Here is a 13456-nt window from a genome sequence, read left to right as displayed (position 1 = left end):
CTGGGGTTCCTGGTTCTCTGCCTCCCAGAGACTCGTGACCTGGGCACCACTGGGCAGGAGGGTTCTGCAGCTCAGAGAGCCAAGTATGGCGACAGGGCCTTGGGGACTCCACGGTCCTTCCCCCGCAGAGGCCCTGACCTCCGTCTCTCTCCCACGGGAGGGAACAGCCTTGTTGTTTGAGTTTGTCTCCCCAGGCACCGGGCCTGCACGCTCCCCCTCAAATACACATTCTCAGCGTCTCTGCACATCGAGTGGGTGTCACTGCCCCCGAGTCAGAAGCACACGGAGGCCTGGAGACAGTACAGTCGCCCGCACCTCGGCGGCTGGAGCTCAGCCCACGCAGCTCCAAGTTCTCGGTAAATGACCGCCCGGGCAGCCCCTCCGCGGCGAGCAGGCCCACCCTGGACCCGTCCTGCCTGCGCCCGGAGCCCTTGGCCCTGAGGCCCAGGGAGCCAGCCCGCCTGCTAATTCTCTGCTGCTCCTGCTAGCCCGGCACCCACCTTCCAGGCCGTGGCGGGCGGGTGGGGCAGGGACCGGGGGGGCAGCAGATCACGCCCCTGGGGGAGGTGGCGGGGAGGGCAGCTCGCAGTCCCAGCTTCTGACTGAGCCTCGTCGCCGCACGTAGAAGAGGACGCAGCCCCGGGACCAGCTGGGGGGCAGGTGAAGGCCGCGGGCCAGCTTGGGGAGGGCACCGGCCGCCTCCTTGTTTCTCTGGCGTGCTCGGGGCTGCCCCACGCTGGGGGCCACAGGGGGGGCACAGTGGCAGGGGCCTCCGGTTGGAGAGGGGTCAGCTCTGCCCTGGCTGCCTCTGTCAGGCCCCCCGGCTGCTGGATGGAGGGGCCGGGGGATAACCAGCATCGCAGACACTCTCGGGGCCTCCCCTCTGGCCACGGCACCCCGCGTCCCCTCTGGCCGAACATGGCCCGGCTGGTGCAGGTGCGAGTGCGAAGAGGGGCGCTCCGTGTGGGGGTCGGCCCCTCCCCGGGGGCAGGACGAGGGGGCACCGGGATCTGGGGGCCCTGGGCTCCCCGCTCCACGCCGGGTCTCGGCTCCCAGGCCCTGAACACAGACCTGGCAGGGCCGCACCTCAGGCGGGCGTCCGTCATGGCCTCCGGAGATTATTGCTGGGGCTTTCAGTACCGTCCTGCTGGTCACCAGGGCCTGAGGCTGGCTCTTCTCTGGGGGAGGGAACCCCCACTCCCAACTGCCTGTGCACCCTAGGCTGCCCCTCTCCACCACAAGGGCCCCAGCCTGACCTGCGGCGCTGCGGCTGGGCTGGGGCGGCAGCTTCCCCCGACGGCTGGTGCGTGCAGAGCGTGAGTCCCTGGAAGGAGGGGCCCCCAGGGCACTGCAGGAGGTGCTGGCCCTGCACCCCCACTTGCTGGGCAGCCTTGGGGCATCATTTCCATACCTCGAGCCCCCGGGTTCGACGGGGCTGAGCTTCCGGCACTAGCCGCCCCCCTTCCGCCTACTCCCTACCCCACACCTCTGGGGATGCATGAGGGGCTCCCCCCAGCCCCCCGGCAACCACTGCAGAACCTGCAGGAGACCTGGGTGCAGGCGGAGACTTGTCCCGCAGCTCATCCTGACTGCTGGGTGCGCCCCAGCGGCTGTCCTCTCGTGGATTGGTTTGTCCGCTCACGGTCATGGCTGTTGGCCTTAGAACATACGCCCTCTCCAATCTGACCCCCCTCTCTGTCTCTTGTCCTGCACCCCCTCCTTCCTGTGTCTGACCCCCTCAACCCCGACTCCCAGGCGGCCTGGGGGCTGGGTGTCCCAACCCTCATGCTTGTGGGTCGAACTTCCCTGACCTCTTGACACTGCCCTGATGTCTCGCTGGTCATCTTGCTGACCTGTCAACTCCCCTCTGACCCCCCCCCGGGCTCAGGGCTGGGTGGGGGGCTCTGTGCCAGTGCCCAGTGCCGGCAGGGTGGGCTCTGTGGCCGGTCATCACCCCCGCTGGCTGCTGCCACCACCGGAGCTGACAGGCGTGATGGATGCCTGGGCGGGAGCTGGCCCAAAGAGCTGGGGTGACACGTGCTGGGTCCACAGGCCGCGCGGCTGACAGATGGGCCAGGCCAGAGCAGCGTGGGCAGCGCCCACTCATCTTCACAGAGCAGTTAAGCGGGATCTGCTCGGGAGACAATAGACCTCACACCAGCTCCTGCTGCCTCCCTCTCCGGGACTCCTGGTGGGGGCCCTGACCCCATGTCCTGCTCCAGGGGTCTGGCCTGAAAGGGGCTCACCTGGCACAGTCCTCCCACTTTGCAGGTGGTAAACTGAGTTTCAGAGACGTGACGGGGCATTAGTCACCGCTGCTAAAGACTAGACCCTCTGACTCCAGACCCTGTATGTGTGCGGCTGTGTGGGGGTTGACGGCCTCTTGGGGGTACTGGAGCACCCCATCTGGGAGGGAGCATCTTTCCCACAAAGGCTCGTGGCCCTGGAGCCCCTCCATGGGTAAAAGCGGGAGGGTGAGAAGCCGTCCTGCAGGTTAGGCCTGCTGCCCACGCTGGGCCGGGCTCCTGGGAAGGGACCCTGGGACAGAGAGGGGCAGGGCAGGGCTGTAGGAGCCAGTGAGCAGCTTTGGTGCCACTGCCACACCACTGCCGAGAGCAGAGTCTGCAGCCATGCGTGGGTTTGTGGAAGGAGCCGTGAATGGGGCCTGCCCCACGGCGTGGCCCCAGCTTGGCCGGAACATGGCTCAGGCAACTGTAGGTTAGGCCCCACCCTGGGGCTTTAAATGCCATATCAGGGCCTCCCCGGTGGCGCAGCGGTTGAGCGCTGGGTTGCGAAGCTGCCCGCGGCCTCTGCGGCGCCGGTTCGATCCCCGGCTGCTCCCCGGCCACCGGAGGAGGGTCCCACATGGCGCGCAGCCCTCTCCTGCCGCCCGCTGCTCCCCTCAGCAGTGTCCTTCGGTCCTTCTGGCTGCTCTGCTCCCCGCTCTGGCTCTGGTGAATTCTCTCACCCTCCCGCGCTTCTGACTGTACCCAGTGCTTGTGTAAATAGATAAATAAATCTTTAAAAAAAAATGCCATATCACTCCCTGTGGGGACACCGAGGCATGGGACAACTGGCCAGGGGCCTCTCGGTTGGCAAGGGATGGAGCGGGCTGCCAGGCCAGGAGGACCTGGGGCGGGGAGTGTCTGCAGCACCAAAGGCCACCTTCATGAGACCAACCTGAAGGGCCCCTCCCTCCCTGTCCTTTCTCCTGAAGCTGGCTGGCTGAGCTTGGGGTGACCCAGGCCTTAAATCTTGCAGAAAGGCCCCAAAAGGTGGCCCTGGAGGGCTGCTTATGGGAATGGTGAGATCACAGGGCAGTGCCCTAGATGACAACCTTCCCGCCCTTGCAATGCCTGCTCGGGGGGCCCATCGCCCCCACTGAGGGCTGCGCTCTGCAGGGGACAACGCCAGCAGGGCCACGAGGAATACTCCCTTCAGGGAGTGCTCCCAGAGAGGTGTGCTCCTCGCTTGCGACGCTCCCTGTGTGCTGTGTTCCTGTGCACTGTACCCCCTGCCAGCTGTGCTCCCTGCCAGCTGTGCTCCCAGTGAGGTGTGCTCCCTGCCAGCTGTGTTCCTGTGTGCTGTGCTCCCTGCACAGAGTGCTCCCTGCCTGGTTTGCTCCTCCCTCAGAAACGCCCCAGGGGTTACACAGGGCCCACATCTCAGGAGCAGGGAGGTTTCCCAAGGCCAGCGCCCTCCCTGCTCCCTGCTGGACGTTTTGGGAGATGTGGCCTCGCGGTGGTGTCGCTCCCTTCTGTTCTTTGCCCGCCTGCTTGAGGGCCCTGGAGGCAGAGGGCTGGGCCCGGGGCCACGGGAGGGCGGGTTTCCCTGCCTCTCTCGTCCTCTCTGTCCCCAGGCCCTCAGGACGCAGCCCAGGCGGCAGTTGTCCAGATGCAACAGCGCCCCCGCTCCAGGCTCACCCTAAGGATTCCTGGTGCTGCATCTCGGAGGCGGGCAGACACCCGGGGCCAGGTGGCCACCTCGCCTGTGTTAGGATTTAGGGAACACTTCGAGCAGCCACTGTGACGAACCCCGCCTGGTGTCTCGTAGAAGGCGGCCGGCGGGGGGGGGGTTCATTCCATGGGCAAACGAGGGGCCTGCTGGCAGGGCTGGGTGCCAGGGGGTGCCAGGCAGGCAGGACCACGCCTCATAAGCTGGGCTCTGGGCCCTGCAGCCTCCGGAGGCAGCTTTCAGACAAGGGCACACAGTGTTTACAAAGCACAGGCCACCTTTGGGGAGAAGAAATTCCATCATTACCATTTCAATTAAAATTGTTCTTTGAAGCAGCAGGTCCCAAGGCACAGCTAAGGATTCCAGAATCCAAACAGTGACTCTGATGCCAGCTTCTCCCCTGGAAACCAGATGTGGGGTGGCGTCTGCCCGCACCTAGAGGGAGCAGAGGTCGAGGCTGCGGCCTGTCTCCAGGTGCAGGGACGCAGTGCTGGGCTCCGAGCCCTGGAGCAGGAGGCGGGAGGGCCCACAGCTGCCCTCTCCGCGGGCGGAGGGGGGAGAGTGCCCTGGGGTGTGCAGGGCCCGGGAGGGGGCCACAGCCAGTGCCAGCGGGGCCCAGGCTCGCCCTGCCCCTACAGCGGCTGCCAGAACTCTCTTCCCCTTCCATGGCCTCTGTGTTCCTGTTGGGAGACTGGGACCTGGAGAGGGGCAGGAGGGATGAGCCAGCCTCGGCCCCGACGCAGCTGGAGGCAGCGGCCGCGGAGACGGTGTCTTCACGCGCGTTCCCTCTGCGTGTCCCAACTCCCGCCGCGGGTGGCGCCGGCTGGTGCGGATCCGCTTCCCTTCCCCCTACCGCTGGAGAGTGAATGTTTTCTCTGATCTGAAAACACTCCTTGAAATGGGATTTTTTACAACTAGATAATCCTCCGTTTTGCGGTGCGCCATGCGTTAGGGAGCTCCTCGCGCGCTGGAGCCGAGTCCTGGGTGACTGCCGGGGGGGTCACCTGAGCCAGGCAGAGCTCCTGGCTCTCGGGGTGCTTGTGTTGCTCGGGCGCCTGCTGCGCGCCGGCTCTGAGTGGTTTGCTCAGCCCCCATCTGCCCCGCCTCCCTCAGGCGCACCCCTGCCTTTTGGAGCTTGTTCTCCAGCTGGCACCCCACCTGCCCTCCCAGGTGAGCCCAGCCGCGTCCTCTGCTGCACACAGCAGTGCCAGGTGAGCCCACCTGAGAGGTGGGGCGGCAGCACCCCCTTGCCTGGTTTATCCAAGGAGCCAAGGGCTCAGCACCAAGCCCGGCCCGGGGAGCTGCTGGGGGTGGGGGCTGTGAGGCCACACTCTCCGTTTTCCTGAGCTTCCTGGTCCCCGGCCCTGGACAGTGCGGTGGGGCCAGGCTGTTCCCCTCCCCACGACAGGCTTTGCTGACCACGTGAGGGTGTCTGAGGGCAGGGGTCTCTCTTTCTCCCTCAGGCTACCCCAGGCCCAGCGGGGGGAGCAGCTCAGGATAGGATGGGTGTAAACAATTTCAGCTGCAAATAATCAGGTTGACCCATTTCACAGTGGCTTAAAGACAGGGGCCGACTGTCTCCTCTAAGAGGCCTAGGGGTTGACCCTGGCTGGCGATAGTTCCTCTGCTCAGCGACTGCCAAAGACCAGGGCTGTCTGCTTTCTTCTCTGCTTTCTGAGCATGCGGGGGTTTTCTCCCCACTCCATCATGGCTGCTGCCTCATGGTCCCAAAGTAGTTGCCACAGCTCCAGGCAATGCACGTGTGTCCATGCAGAGACACCGGCGAGAGCCTAGGATCAGCGTGCGTCTGTTGAGTCTGGCCTAACGGGACAGGAAAGGCCACCGGCCCCTGGTGACCCCGTGTCCCTCACGGCTCTGGCACGAACAGGCCACCTGCTGCCTGCGCTAGGGCAGCCGGGGAAGTGAGAGCCCGGCCTCTCCACCTTTGAAGGGGGAGGGCTGGCCGCTGGCGGCCCCAACCAGCCAGACCCTTCTGCCACTGGCTAAGTCGCTGCTTCCGATTTTTTATAGTAAGTGATACTTTAATGAAGCTTATTTATAATATTTTTCCAAGTTTATGATTATTCCTCACAATAAATTCTTTTAAGTGGAATTATTAGGTCAACTGCAGATGCTGCTTTAAGGCCCTGATATATGTGGACGCGACAGTCCTCTGGTTAACAGCCGCTCCGGGCTTCCGGCTCCGCGGCGTCCCCCGGCCGCCCCCCCAGGCACCCTGCCCACTGGCTCTGCTCGCCGGCTCTGCTCGCCCCTGGACACCCCCCGCCCCACGCCCCCTCTGGCAGTGCCTGCAGCCCCTGAGCCTCAGCGCTGAGGTCCGCCCTGGCCCTGTTAGGAACACTCCCTCCCTGCCCCTCCCCTCCCAACCCCACCCCTTCTCTCCTCCGACTCCCCCTCCGTTACCCCCAGATTCCTGCCCCCCCTTCCTTTTCTCCACTCTCCTTTCTCCCTCCTCCCCTCCCCCTCTGGGAACAGCCAAGCCCCATTTTGCCAAGTAAAGTCCCAAATCAAAGCAGGCTGACGAGGCGCCGCACCATGGCCCCAGTGTTCCCGCACCCCGTCTTCCTGCCGCCCCATCCCTGCAGCCGCAGAGGCCTCCTGCTGGGTCTCACACCATCAGGCCTTCCTGCCTGCACCCCCTTCCTGCTGTTCCCTCTGCTGGGGCCCCTGCGTGGAGCCCACGTGTCCTACCCCCTTGATGCCTCTGTCACCAGCTACCTGCTGCCCCCCCAGTGTACGGCCCCCCAGGGCTGGCTAGGCCACCCAGCTGGCACCGAATAACCCAGTCCCCTGGGAAGCGCTGGGGAGGAGGACCCTGCCGCTGGGTCGTGGGCCCTGTGCTAAGCCAGCGTCCAACCTTGGGCTCAGCGCCAGGACTGGCCGGAAGCAGGGCCCGGGGTTTCCATGGAACTGGGCGGGGCGGCCTGGGATCCGTGTTCATCTCTGCAGCTGCGCCGGGGGCCCTGAGACACACTCTCCTCCCTGCTCTTTATCTCCTAGGAGTCTGTGCTTTTCCTTCTAAGGGAAAGGGCTTGGCCCCTGTCCCCCAGGAGGGAGAGCCTCTGTGGTCAAGGAGGTGAGCAGCCGGCCTCCCCCACCCACAGGGGCCTTGGCGGGAGGACAGTGGGTGAGGATGACCTGTGCATCGCAGGTCCAAGCAGAGCATGTGGCCAAGGGCCAAATCCCACGGTGCTGCTGGGCCCGGGTAGCTGTAAACCTGGTTCTGTTTGTGGTCGCCTGCCGGCCGTGCATCTGGCCTGGAGATTGCGGGCTGCTTGGCTGGGCCTGTTCTCATGGGTCCTGGCTGGAGAGTAGTGCAGCCCCAAGTTCGAGGGCTGGGTGAATGGGCCACTGTGCCTGTGGTCCCTGCGCCGCAGGTCCCGCAGCTGCCCTCCTGTGTGACTGGGGGTCAAGGTGGACATTCCCCCCCACAGTCTGCTGCCAGCCACATCAGGGGCCACCACGGTGGGACCCTGAATCCTCATGATATCCAAGCAGCACAGCCAAAAATGGGGTGCATGGGGGAAACTTCTGGTGGTTGTTGACTGAACCTCTCCCCCACGTCTGTGTCTTGGGGATACCAAGCATGGGTTTGGGAGCATGATGCTCCTGTGTCACAGCCAAGAGGGATCCCCAAAGTGGGAGGTACCATTCCCATGACACCAAATCAGGTGCCATCAGAGGATCACTGCCCAGCAAACCCCCATGGGGCTGGGGTGGACAGATTGCCCCCCAGTGGACACCCCACAGTGCGGCAGGAGTCCAGGTGAGATTTAATTCTCAGAGAGCCCTTCTCTGCTGCCCCACCTGCCCCTCCTGGGAACTTCCATCTCAGCCCTGTCCATCAAGGTCTGGGCTCCCAGGTCCTCTTGACTTGTCTCATTATGTGTTTTATAATTAAAGAATCACCCAGAGACCTCAGTTTTCAGGAGAGGCAGCTCATAATCAGAGTGGGAGAATATTGGAGTGAGGATTTTTTTTTCCTGGCCCGAAGGAGCTGGGTCCTTCAGGCCCTCTGCTCACAGTCTCACTAGGTGGAGGCAGGGCCTCAACCCCTTCTGGAAGGTCTGTGCATGAATCATTATAGAGGCTGTAAAAGGAAACTCGGTGCCTTTGGCCATCTGGATCACAGGTGATTGACAGAGCGGGACCCAGAGCTGCCCTCTGACCCCAAACTCAGGGCTTTCCATTCTGTGATGAAGGTGGTTGGGTGACCACATAGGTGGAAGTCCAAGCTGCAGAGTTGTCAGTGTTCTAGTGGCTGGCAGCACCCTAATCTGGGTATGTGCTGGTAAGAAGAGAACAGGTGTTGAGCACTGTGGGAGGGGGCTGCAGGTTTGCTATTGGCACCTGAGGACTTTGGGAAGAGGGTGGGTCCTACCAAGACCTACTGATTCTTTTCTGCTGTCATCTACCTGCTGGATCTGTCTGCTACTCTCACTGCTGCACCTGCCACGTGGTTAGTCAATTCTGGCCCCCTCTCCAGTCCTTTGGACTCCAGCAAACCCGTGTCTGCTCTCACCATTCCATTCATTTCCCACCCAGCAGACATGATGATATTTTAAAGATTCAAATAGTTGTTACTCTATTACACTTAAAAATGTGTCCTATAAGTCCCTCTAGGCCCTCTATGATCTGGCCACCTCCCTATTTATTTCTCCCTCTTTTCCCCAATCTCTCTCATTAGTTAAACACATTTTTATTGTGTGTCTATTGTGGACAAGTTCCCATTTAATTCAACAAATGAAACAGCTGGCAAGGTCCAACAGTCTGGCTACAAATTGAAAGTGACCAGAAGTCATGGATATTGGATCCCATACCTGTGAGAGTACAACTCTGTCCAAACCACCATTGAGCTCAGTTTGTTTTATTATTGCCTTTGACATCCTACCCTTTTCTGGATTTATTTTCCTTGTTACTGGAGAGATCCTTTGGTGTCTCTTTCTGCAAGGATCTGGAGGCAGTAAGTACTTTTTTTCATTTTTTATAAATAGATGTATATTTATTTCATCTGGGCTTGTAAATGATAGTTTAGCTGGGTATAGAATTTGGGATTACTAATTATTCTCTCAATATTTTGATGTGATTCTAGATTCCATATATAAACAGTCTTCTTTAGTCTAGTTGTATAGTTGCTTGTGGAATTTTCTCTTGGTTGTTCCATAATTTCACTCCTACTTGTCTAAGTGTGGACTTTATTTATCTTGTTCAGAAATCAGGGTGAAATTGCCATGTGAAGACGCATTTTGCCTCAGTTCTGAACTCTTAGCCATTATTTCCTCAAATATCATTTTTTTCTTACTCTCTAGTACTTATTCTAAACCTTCTATTATTACTGTATTCCAGTCCCAAAAGTCAGTTTTTTTTCATATTTTAATGTGTAAGAAAATTGGAAGCATCTGACAGTTTATGGTTTCCCAGCTGACAGTATCTGACAGTAATAGCTCCCAGCTAAATGGCAGTAGTGAAGTAGTTTTTATTGCCTGCACCTGTTCAACTTGGTGGTTATTTCTGGTGGCCAATTTTATAAGTGCAGTCTCTCCAAATAAAAGTTAGCAAAACACCTAAAGACCATTTGAGGAAGGAATGTGAGTCCTAGCTGTCTCCTCACAAGCTCCATTGACATTCTCTGGTAAATCAGTCAACACTGGCAGAATGAATGTCAGTAAGTTGAAAAAATCCTGAAACAATAGTGGTGCACTCTTTTGGAAAATGTAGCATCCTCAACTCTCCTGACAACAAAGAGGGCTAAACTGTGTGGGGAAAAGATGAATGTTGCATGCCTTCTTTTGGAAAGAGATTTCGAGGTGACAAGATTGGAAAGTCAATTAAATTTTTGCTTATATTTCCTTTTATCAATGCACGAGGGGTTTCTTGTCTACATAATTCATAAAAAAGCCCTTCCAAAGCTCTTTTCCCCCATACTTTTCATACAAAGTATGAAATGAGCCTTCCTAGTCTTAAGAAAACATCAAGTCTCAACTTAATTGGAAGCATTAGTTGGTACAGAGTAGCCCGAAAGATACTGGTGTGACTTCCAGTCAATGGGTGCTGTGATTTGATCACACATGGAGTTTCTCATTCTAACCTGCTGCTGGACTTTCAATCATATTCTCTGTCTTATTATTTTCCTTTGTGTTCTTGTTAGTAATCTCCTTAGATTTGGAGCTATGTGGCTGGTCTCACCGTTACTGTTCTCACTTCATCTCCTATTAACTTATTTATCTTTTCTAGTGCCTGTTTTCCCTAAGATAGTGGAGGCCCTATGGAGGCAGGGATATTTGTTTTCTTCACCATTGACTGCTCAGTGGAACAGTGCCTGGCACCCAAGAGTTTGTTGAGTGCTGATTGTTGTCAAATTGCTTTCTAGAAAGACTGAGCAAATTAATGCTTTCAAATTTTTCTCCAGTGATCATTCTTTCATTTCCCAAAATGTTAATGCATTGTTTTTATTTATCTTCAGTTCTAGCTTATTTGCTTAACTTTTAAAATTTAATTCTTAATTTCTTCTTCATCAGTGGAAGCTATTTATTTCTCCTCCTTGCATCTCATAAGTTACTTGTTTTAAAATTTTGTCACACTGCTCCCTAGTTAATTTTACTCATGGTGAATTCATGTTGATTCCGGATTTTGTTTGTTGGCTTTCCTAGCATTTGATTTCTCTATGTTTTGAGATTTTGAGTTGCATGTCAGTTGTGAGTGAGAGATCTTTGGTGGTTTTTTGCTCTCCATCCCTCTGTTGAATGCCCTCCACCTACCAGGGCAAGGGCTGCATGTTCTGGGTCAGCTCTCGGGACACCCCAGGGCTCATGTCCCCTGATGTTTGGGGAGATGCTGTAGATTCTGGTTTCTGCTTGAAAGGTGTGTGGTAATTGTGTTTCCTTCAACTCACAGTCGCTCATGCCATATGGGGACAGTGACCCTGCATCCCATGTCCTGTGTCCCACTGTGGGCTTTAGTCCATTACTCAGGGCAGTGGGCTCCTGCCACTGCCTGGATGGGCCCAGCAGGCCTAAGGCTTCGGCTTGGCAAAGATTCTGCCTGTCAGTTCCCCTCTGGTCCACGGAGATGTTTCCCCACTGTTTGGTTGTCCTTCTTTCTTTCTATGCTAATGCTTTATCTATCATCGCGCTGCATCCAGAGCAGAGATGAATTAAAGAATGAGCTCAGTGCTCCCTGGTATCAGAAGTGGACGTGGCGGCGCTGCTCAGCCACGCTGGCCTCATCAGGAGCAGGTCAGCCGTGTCCCCTGGGTGGGAAGCCTAGGACAGGTGCTGCCTCTGTCCCGTCCTCCCCCGCTGCATAGACTTGACATGGAATGCATTCACCAGTCACATTTGTGGGGTCATTGGGCACCCCACCCTTCAACCCCAGCACCACAGAGAGCTGATCAGTTCTGGGCAGAGATGCATCTGACTTCAAACTGTGACCCAGTCACTTTCTTACCGAGCAAGCTTGGAGCAAACCATTCCCCTTCTGTGATGCTTGGTTGTGGCTGTGGGGTGAGAGCTCCAGGTTGCTGCAAGGGTCTATGCCCTTTTGGGGTGCCCGGCCTATTGTAGGAGTTCCAGACCATTGTCCCTTGTCACCAGGGACTTAGCCCCTCGGTGTGGGGGTGACAAGGGGTGCAGGGTGACAGAGGGCCAAATCAAGTCGTGTCTTTCAATTAAGGGTCACATGTCAGGAGAGCCGTAAGTGGAGGAAGTGAGTTCATAATGAATCCCAGCAGCGCTGGACCCAGGGGCTTGTCATGCAGGGGCGGGCGTGGAGGGGGTGAGCATGTGGAGAATGGCGGCACCGCGGCTCTGATGGAAAGCCTGGAAGCAGGCAATTAGAGCCACCGGCCTGCAGCCTAGCTTAGGAGGAAGCAAAGAGACAGATCTGGGTAATTTATGCATTTCTGTGTCACAATCTGTCCTTATGAATATGAATACTCCGAATGTGGATTGTCCTTGATAATTGCTTGCAATGTCATCTTTTTAATGAAAATTAAGTGCTCCAGTAGCACTAAGTAGGAGCTTTGCCGGCACATTTAATCGCTGCACTGGGAGTTGATAACCTCGCTTAAAAAGCAAGCAAAACCTGGGAGGATTGGATATGGGTCCATTGAAGGCTGCGGCCCATTAACTTAAAAGAAGGAAATATTTTCTGAGTCACTATTGCCTGGTTGCACTTCCCTGTATTTTACCTCAAAGCGATGTGATGAATTAATTATTGCACAATCTGTTTTATCCAGACTTGCCTGCCACCGTCATCGGGAGCGGGTGCTGGGGCTCTGACCCCCCCCCCAAAGCTGAGCGAGGTTCAGGGGTGCCGGTTAGATGCCTTCCTGGTTTCCTGCCAATTGAGCACAAGGCCCACCCTTACTCCCAGGTATGCTAAGTCCCACCTGGAGACAAGGCCGATGGGAGCCAGAAGCAGGGAGCTCACCGCCAGGGCTAATTAGGGAGCAACACCAATGAGTTCCTTGCACTCGACTGGCACCATTAATTGCAAGTGAGTCTTCTCTGTTTATTAAAATGGTTTTCACAGCTTGACAAGAATAGAGCAACTGGGTAAAAAAAAAACTTCCAAAGTAATGTTCAGTGAAGACCTTTACTCTCCTGGAATATTGTCCTACCGTAAGCCCAAATTAATGAGATTTGATGAAATGCAAACCTAAAGCTTTAAGTTGGTTTGTTTTTCTGGTTTTCTTCCTTAAACCTCCTAAAATGAAGAGGCTTTGCAAAAAAAAAAAAAAAAAAAGCTCTTGAGAAGTAATTGGAAGAGGAAATGTCTCACCTGTAGGTGATACATGCGGTGATTATTCTAGAACAATCTCCGGGGTGCTGGGGGCTGAACTGTGTCTCCCCAAACCCAGCTGGGGACACCCCCACCTTGCACGGGTGCACTTTTGATTATTCCCAATGGGTGACATCAGGGGAGGGGCAGATACCCCCGTCCTGCCCCTCAAGCTGCCTGAGCACTCCCACCATTCTAGGGGTACAGAGGCACCTCTGTGGGTCCAGTTGCACAAGCACAGCCACTGTCAGTTTCCGGGGGCCTGGCCGGGAAGCACCCCCAGAGCCTTGCAGAGTCTCATCTGCTGCCGTTCCCAGCCTGTGAGGAGGCGGCCGTGACCTCCGGGTGTAAGTCCACGTAATTGTGTTGGCAGAGAGAGACTAAGCCGGCGCCCTAGAAGAAAAAGTGCAGTAATTTGCTCTAAAGCAAGCACCGCCGTGTAAACACACAGACACCAATCCACCCGGGGCTGCCTGTGCAAAACAACCTCAGAGCAGGGCTTGGAGGAGGTGACGGGCTCAGCCTCGCTCCCCCGCGTGACCCGCTGTCCCAGAGGCCGGCGCTGCCCGGCCAGAGGAATGGAGAGTGGAGAGCACAGGGCAACGACAGGGCCACCCCAGCTTCCTGTGGGGCTGCGGGGGGACCCCCTTGTGCTGTGGCCGGCGGGGGTGGGGGCGGGGGGCGCCTCAGGCCCGGGGCT

Source organism: Talpa europaea (assembly GCF_964194135.1).
Source record: "Talpa europaea genome assembly, chromosome: 9".
In the NCBI taxonomy this organism is placed as follows: Eukaryota; Metazoa; Chordata; class Mammalia; order Eulipotyphla; family Talpidae; genus Talpa; species Talpa europaea.
The sequence above is the reverse complement of the archived record's forward strand: the minus strand, read 5'-3'. Positions refer to the sequence as shown.